The sequence below is a fragment of the Equus przewalskii genome, chromosome 27 (assembly GCF_037783145.1).
Source record: "Equus przewalskii isolate Varuska chromosome 27, EquPr2, whole genome shotgun sequence".
Lineage (NCBI taxonomy): Eukaryota > Metazoa > Chordata > Mammalia > Perissodactyla > Equidae > Equus > Equus przewalskii.
This window is the reverse complement of record NC_091857.1, coordinates 4,099,899-4,107,592: the sequence shown is the minus strand read 5'-3', so window position 1 is coordinate 4,107,592 and position 7,694 is coordinate 4,099,899.

Genomic DNA, 7,694 nt, shown 5'->3' with positions numbered 1-7,694 from the left:
AAGGAGATTGCCAGCTATGTTTCCTTCCAGAAGTTTTATGGTTTCAGTTCTTATGTTCATGTCTTTAATACATTTTGAGTTAATTTTTGTGTATCCTTCAAGATAGTGGTCCAGTTGCATTCTTTTGTATGTGGCTGTCCAGTTTCCCAACACCAGTTATTAAAGGGACTGTCCTTTCCCTATTGCATATTCTTAGCTCCTTTGATATAAATTAATTGATCATATATGCAAGGATTCGTTTCTGGGCTCTATATTCTGTTCCATTGATCTATGTGTCTGCATTTATGCTGAGACCAGACTGTTTTGATTACTATAGCTTTGTGATGTAGTTTGAAATCAAGAAACCTGATGCCTCCAGCTTTGTTTTCTCAAGATTACTTCAGCTATTTGGGGTCTTTTGTGTTTCTATACAAATTTTAGGATTATTTATTCTATTTCTGTGAAAAATGCCTTTGAAATTTTGATAGTGATTGCATTGCATCTGTAGATTACTTTGAGTACTACTGACACTTTAACAATATTAATTTTTCTAATCTATGAGCACAGACTATCTTTCCATTTATTTGTGTCTTCAATTTCTTTCATCAGTGTGTATAGTTTTCAGTGTATAGAACTTTCACTCCTTGGTTAAATTTATTGCTAGTATTTTATACTTTTTAATGCAATTGTAAATGGGATTGTTTTCTTAATTTCTTTTTCTGATAATTTGTTACTAGTGTATGGAAATGCAACAGATTTTTGTATATTGATTTTGAATCCTCCAACTTTACCAAATTCATTTATTAGTTTTAAGAGTTTTTTGGTGGAGTCTTTAGAGTTTTCTATATGAATACCACATCATCTGCAAATAGTGACAGTTTTATTCCTTCCTTTTGGATTTGGATGTGTTTTATGTCTTTTTATTGCCTAATTGCTCTGACTAGGACTTCCAATACTATGTACAATAAAAGTGGTGAGAGTAGGCATCTTATCCTGATCCTGATCTTAGAGGAAAAGCCTTCAGTTTTTCACCATTGAGCATAATATTAGCTGAGGGCTTGTCAAATATGGCCTTCATTATGTTGAGGTACATTCCCTCTACACCCACTTTGTTGAGAGTTTTTATTATAAATGGATGTTGAATGTTGTCTAATACTTTTTCTGCATCTGTTGACATGATCATATGATTTTTATTCTTCGTTTTGTTAATGTGGTGTGTCACATTGATTGATTTACATATGTTGAACCATCCTTGCATACCTGGAATAAATTCTACTTGTTCATGGTAAATGAACCTTTTAATGTGTCATTGAATTCAGTTTGCTAATATTTTGTTGAGGATTTTTGCATGTATGTTCATCAGGGATATTGGCCTGTAATTCTCTTTTCTTGTGGATGCTTATCTGGTTTTGGTAATACTGGCATTGTAAAATGAGTTTGGAAGTGTTCTCTCCTCTTTTATTCTTTGGAAGAGTTTTAGAAGGATTAGTATTAATTCTTTAAATGTTTGGTAGAATTTACCAGTGAAGCCATCTGGTCCTGGATTTTTGTTTGTTGGGAGTTTTTTGATTACTGTTTCAATCTCTTTACTAGTAATTGGTCTGTTCAGATTTTCTATTCCATCATGATTCAGTCTTAATAAGTTACATGTTTCTAGCAACTTATCTATTTCTTCCAGGTTGTCCAATTTGTTTGTGCATAATTGTTCATAGTAGTTTCTTATAATCCTTTGTATTGCTGTGTGGTATCAGTAATGCATCCTCTTTCATTTTTGGTTTTATTTATTTGAGTTGTCTCTTTTTTTTCTTGGTGAATCTGGGTAAAGTTTGTCAGTTTTGTTTATCTTTTCAAAAAGCCAGGTCTTAGTTTCATTTATCTTTTCTATTTTCTTTGTAGTCTCTATTTTGTCTATTTCTGCTCTTGTCTTTTTTATGTCCTTCTTTCTCCTAATTTTGCTGTTTGTTCTTCTTTTTCTAGCTCCTTGAGTTGTAAATTTCAGTTGTTTATTTGAGATCTTTCTTATTTCTTGATGTAAACATTTGTTGCTATGAACTTTCCTCTTAGAATTGCTATTGCTGCATCCTGTAAGTTTTGGTATGTCATATTTCCATTCTCACTTGTCTCAAGGTATTCTTTTAGATTTGTCTTTCAATTTCTTCTTTGACCCATTGATTTTCAGTAGCGTATTGTTTAATCTCTCCATTTTGTGAATTTTCTAGTTTTCTTGTAATTTATGGTTTTGTAACATTATGGTAGGAAAAGATGCCTGATATGATTTCAAACATCTTAAATTCATTAAGTAGTGTTTTGTGGCCTAAGATATGATCTATTCTGGAGTATATTCCATGTGCATTTGAGAAGAATGTGTATTCTCTTGTTTTTGGTTGGGATTTTCTATATACATCTAACTGGTCTAATGTGTCATTTAAGGGCAATGTTTCTTTGTTGATTTCCTGCCTGGATGATCTATTATTTGGTGAAAGTGAAATATTAAAATCTCCTACTATTTTTATGTTACTATCTATTTCTCTCTTTAGATCTGCTAATATTTGCTTTGTATATTTAGGCAGTCCTATGTTGGACCCATAAATATTTATAAATATTATATTCTCTTGTTGGATTGACCCCTTTATCATTATATAATGACCTTCTTTGTCTCTTACTGTAGTCTTTGTCTTAAAGTCTGTTTTGTCTGGTGTAAGTATAGCTACCCCAGTTTTCTTTTGATTTCCATTTGCTCGGAATATCTTTTACCATCCTTTCACAGACTTTCAGTCTGTGTGTGTCTTGACTTCTGAAGTGAGTCTCTTGTAGGCAGCATATAGATGGGTCTCTTTGTTTTATCCATTCATCCACATTATGTCTTTTCTTGGGGAATTTGGTTCATTTACATTTAAAGTAATTTTTGATAGGTGTGTACTTATTGCCATTTTGTTAATTGTTTTCTGACTGTTTTGTAGTTTCTGTGTTCTTTTCTTCCTCTCTTTCTCTTTTCTTTTTTGATCTGATGACTTTCTGTAGTGGTATGGTTAGCTTCCTTTGTCTTTATCATTTATGTGTCTACTATAAGTTTTTGCTTTGTGGTTACTGTGAGGCTTACATAAAACAAGATATATTTATAACAACTTAAATTTGAACACATTCTAAAAGTCTACGTGTTTACTCCCTGCTCCACATTTTATTTTTGATGTCACAGTTTACATCTTTTTATCTTATATGTCGATTAACAAATTATTGTAGTTGGTTATTTTTACTATTTTTTCTTTTAACCTTCATACTAGCTTTATAAATGATTAGCCTACCATCTTTACAACATTAGATTATTCTGAATTTTATTATATATTTACCTTTACCTATGAGATTTATACTTTTGTATGTTTCCCTGTTACTAATTAGTGCCTTTTCATTTCAACCGAAAGAAAGTCCTTTAACATTTCTTGTAAGGCTGGTGTAATGGTGATGAACTCCTTTAGGTTTTGCTTGTGTGGAAAATTTTTATCTCTCTTTCAATTCTAAGTGATGACTTTGCTGGGAATTATTCTTGATTGGCAGTTTTTTTCTTTCAGCACTTTGAATATATTGTGCCAATTCCTTCTGGCCTGCAGAGTTTCTGCTGAAAAATCTGCTGGTAGTCTTATAAGGCTTCCTTTGTATGTAACAAGTTGTTGTTTTTTTCTTGTTTCTTTTAAGATTCTCACCTTTTCTTTTAACTTTTGACACTTAATTATAATGTGTCTTGGTGTGGGTCTTTTCTATATTTTTCTTATAAAGTTCTTAGAATGTCATTTCTTGATCTATCATTTTTAGTATGATCTATTGACTTCTGAAAATGTTTCCAGCAAAATTTTATTTAACATTGGGTGAGTAAAGCCTATTTCAACTTTCATATGTATATATAAAGAATTCATTGAAATTAAAACCTTTTGCTCTTTGAAAGACATTGTCAATAAAATGGAAATGAATGCTACAATAGGGGAAAATGTTTGCACAACTACTGATAAAGGCTTTTCTTTTTTTACAACTCAGTAATAAAAAGACAAATCACCTGAATAAAAGTAGGCAAAAGCTTCTCTTTACTAGAGAATATATACAAATAGTAAATAAGCACATGAAAAGATGCTCAAAATCATCAATCATAAGAAAAATGCAAAATAAAATTAAAATGAGATTGTACTACACATCTTCTAAGATAGCTCTATTTAAAATAACAGACAATACAAATGTTGGTGGGAATATAGAGAAACTGGAACCCTCATCTGTTGCTAGTGGGCCACTCAGAAAACAATTTGACCCAGTATGTCCCACCAATATGAGTTAGAAACCCAAGAGAAATGTATCTACTCAAACAAAATGAAAATATATATCTACATAAACACTTATTTATGAATATTCATAATTTGATTCATGATAGTTAAAAACTGAAAAGAACACAAATGTCCATCAACAGATGAATGCTTAAAAAATTTTTGGTTCATTCATATAATTAGTAGTACTCAATAATAAAAAGGAATGAACTATTGCTCTAGAGCGACAACATGAATGAGTATCAAAAGTATTACATCAAGTGTAAGAAGCTAGGCATACATGGTACATACTTTATGATTCCATTTATATGAATTTCTGAAAGAAAAAAACCATAATGACAGAAAATCAATCAGTGCTTTCTCAGGGATAGGATTGGGGAAGAAAATGGCTGAAAGTGACACAGGGAACTTTTTGGGTCATAGAAATGTTCTCTGTTATAACTATTGCTATAATTACATGACCACATGTATTTGTCAATACTTTCAAATTGTACATCTAAATGTGGCCAAGGCTTCCTAGCTGAGGCATTCCAGCCCAGGTACTGACATGTAAGTAAATGAGATTTCAGTTGATTCCAGACTACAGGCTTCAATCTTCCCCAGCTCATACAAGTGGGGCAGAAAATAGTTCGTCCTGCTGAAATGCCAGCCCAGATGCCAGATCTGTGAGCAAAATAATTGTTGTCCTACACCACTAAGTTTTAGAGTTTTGTAGGCAGCATTAGATGTCTAGAACATTTGTCTAAAAACAGAAGATAGAAAATGTAAAAGAAAAAACATTTTGTCAAATGGAGAAAGACAGTGTTTCATTTTCACATGAGTTTCATTGGACAATGGACATTTCATGTCTGCATCTTTAGATGATATATAAAATGCAAAACAGGAGCTTGGAAAAGAGATCTGGAGAAGTTGAAGATTGGGAAGACATTAGTTCAAAAATGATCTCTCTCAAGAAGGTATATATGCTGCACGTTCAGGTTTCTGGGAGTCTGATCACTCCTCATTAAAAGTTTGAGATCCCCTGGGATGAGAAATTAAAGAGAATCCTTACAGCGTTTTATTATTTTATTATATTTTCCATCAACATCTACTTACTTATTCAAGTTACTCTATCAACATTAATTCCTAATTCTTTCAATTTTCTTTAGGCTCTATAACTTCAGGGTGATTACAGTTAAAACATAAATTGGAACTTGGAATGACTAAATTGATTCTTTTTTTTCCTTGTACAAAAATGGAAATTGTTTACTACAACCGTTTTTTAAAATTTAATTTTAAAAATGTAATTCAGCAAGAAATTGCTGAAGACTTGCTGGATTAGGGGCCATCATACAAACATTTTTGAAGAACAGGAAGATGCTGCCCCTAAGGATATAGGTATCTAGAAGGCAGAGTGAAACATTTCAACATAAAATGCACATATTCAAATAAATAAAATGTGGAACAAAATATGGAAACATATCGATAACATAGAAATTCAAAGTGATAATATCTGGCTATAGAGTCAACAGGGGAGGACTTTCCATTGTATTAGCCTATGAATATTGATACATTGTTCATTGACCAAGAGAACATTTTTTTTTAAAGATTTTATTTTTTTTCTCCCCAAAGCCCCCTGGTACATAGTTGCATATTCTTAGTTGTGGGTCCTTCTAGTTGTGGCATGTGGGACGCTGCCTCTGTGCCTTGATGAGTGGTGCCATGTCCGTGCCCAGGATCCGAACTGGTGAAACCCTGGGCCACTGCAGCAGAGCGCGAGAACTTAACCACTTGGCCACGGGGCCGGCCCCCAAAAGAACATTTTAGATAGAATCTTTTAAACAGGGCTTGTGTGCACTCATAAACTTGAAGAAGCCCCAAGCATAACTGGAGACACTGTGCAGGTGAATTTACTTTGATGAGCACATGTGTTCCAAGGTAAGAATACTGAATTTTTTCTTTTGATTAAATTGCTTTTGATAGTTTGAGGATAGAGTTGGCATGATAAAAATGTATTTTAGAAATTTATACTTTTATGTTAAGTACAAATCAATCAGAAATCTGGAATATAAATTCAGTAGTAGGGTGTATATTTTGTGTGAATACAAATGGTATATGGTATGTTTTTGGTTTAAGATGGTGGAGTAAAGATTTCTTGTCATCCCGCAACTAGAACTAGTAGCAATATGAAAACAATATGCAGAAATAACAATAGCAACAAACAAACAAACTCTGTTTTAACCAGAATTGGGAAGCATCAATAGCTGCAATATCAATACATGATCAAATGTGTTGAAAGAGTATGCCAGACTTTGGCCAGATTTAGCAGGCAACTAGATTTTCTAAACTACAAGGTACAAATTGAAGTGTAAAACCAACCTATTGTGAACAAACAGATCAGAGTGTAGAAGTTCCTTGTACAAACCCTCTGAACTTTGATTGACAGTACTTGGTTAGAGGAGAAGCTAGAAATTATGCAGACATTCCATCACTGCAAAGCTAGACTTTAGTGTGACAAGGTAGAGAAAACATGGGTTGCAAGCAGCCTGGCTGCTGCCAGTGTTTGTCAGCTAAAGTTAAGTAAAAACTTAATTATCACACACACACACACACACACCCCTTCACCCTGGGAGGATTGGGTTGGCCTCTCTAGCACTAAATTAATTTTTCTCATGATGATACTCTGCTTTGTGTGTGTCTTTCATTTGTAGTCTCTGTGGTCCAGGTAAAGCTAATTCCATCCTTGACTTTGCAGTTGAGAATGAAAGTCTGACCTCCCCCACCCATATCTCCCAGACATTGTTGTTTATTTAGGAATGAACCTGTCACTCAATAGAAAGAATAATGTTAAACTTCAGAAATTTTGGAAGTGAGAACTAAGGAAGTGAACCACTTTCCCTTTCTTTTTTTGTTTTGTGAGTTTCCCTTATCATTTGGGATTTTATAATTTCTGTACACCAGATATTCAACTATAATCTCTTAAGAAAATAAAGCTTGTTTTTCTCTTGTAATTACTAGAGCATAAGAGAAGCAATGTCCAGTGGAAGCAGAGTCATGAAAAGATATCAGGAACCCGGGCTCCATCCAGCTCCATTCTCTGTCCTCCCCATTCTAGCGTCTCTCAGAGTCACAAAATGGCTGCTCCGTCTACAGGCTGAAAGAGGGGGGAAGGTGAAGGAGCTAAGACATGGATCAGTTCAATCTATTCATTTATTTCAGGAAAATGGTATCACTCCTGGGTGACATCCAGTATAAATCTTCTTCCATTCCCTTTCAAGAACTGACTCATATGGTCCCTCTCACTGTCACACACTCTGGGAACATGAATATTATTTAACTGGACCCATTGCAGTTCTAAACTGTGCTTGTATTAGTAAAGAAGAAAAGGAAAATAGATATTAGGAAATTAAAGCACTTCTGCCAAATTTGGTG